The 828-nt window shown below is 44.8% G+C and overlaps 1 non-coding gene across 1 annotated transcript; it reads right to left on the minus strand.

The window, feature by feature from the left end:
* Window positions 1-388: 388 nt before the first annotated feature.
* LOC118481414 lies at window positions 389-495 on the minus strand. Its single transcript, XR_004865621.1, has one exon. It is a non-coding gene; the product is annotated as a small nucleolar RNA R71 (small nucleolar RNA).
* Window positions 496-828: the final 333 nt, after the last annotated feature.

Below are 828 nucleotides of genomic sequence, written 5' to 3' on the forward strand. Positions count from 1 at the left end.
CCCACTTCCAATGGCGGACCAACGTACTCTCATTGATTACTTACGCCCCACCGTAGGGAATCTCGGCGCCGCTATCAATGCACCGAATGTCGAAGCCAACAACTTCGAACTTCGGCCACATTTGATACAAATGCTTCAAAACTCCGCAACCTTCCATGGGCTTGCGGACGAGGATCCTCATCTACATATTACTAATTTCTTAGAAATATGTGATACCTTTCGGATCAATGGAGCACCAAACGACGCCATCCGCATTCGCATGTTTCCATTTTCACTAAAAGACCGAGCTAAGGCTTGGCTCAACGCCCTTCCAGTTGGCTCAGTAAACACCTGGGATGAACTAGCCCAAAAGTTTCTATATAAGTATTTCCCTCATGCTAAAACGGCTAAATTAGTGACTAAAATTAATACATACTCACAAGAGGATGGGGAATCCTTATATGAAACTTGGGAAAGGTTCAAGGAGCTACTACGAAAGTGTCCTCATCACGGTCTTGCGGTGTGGCAACAAGTATCCACTTTCTACAATGGGTTATTGCCACACACAAGACAAACACTTGACTCTAGCTCCGGGGGACTTTTAGGTAATCGACGCCTAAATGAAATATACAATCAAATTGAGGAAACTGCTCAAACCAATTTTCAGTGGCACACTCCCCGAGGCAATAAATCTATTGCCCCGGGCGCCCATAAGGTTGATGAAAGCACTTCTTTACAAGCCCAAATCGAGGCCCTTTCTTCAAAAATCAAAAAGTTAGAAATGACAAAAACGGTCTCGGTCATGGCTTGTGAAGGGTGTGGTGGGCCGCATGAAAATTGGAGTTGTAT

Source organism: Helianthus annuus, chromosome 8 (genome assembly GCF_002127325.2).
Source record: "Helianthus annuus cultivar XRQ/B chromosome 8, HanXRQr2.0-SUNRISE, whole genome shotgun sequence".
Lineage (NCBI taxonomy): Eukaryota > Viridiplantae > Streptophyta > Magnoliopsida > Asterales > Asteraceae > Helianthus > Helianthus annuus.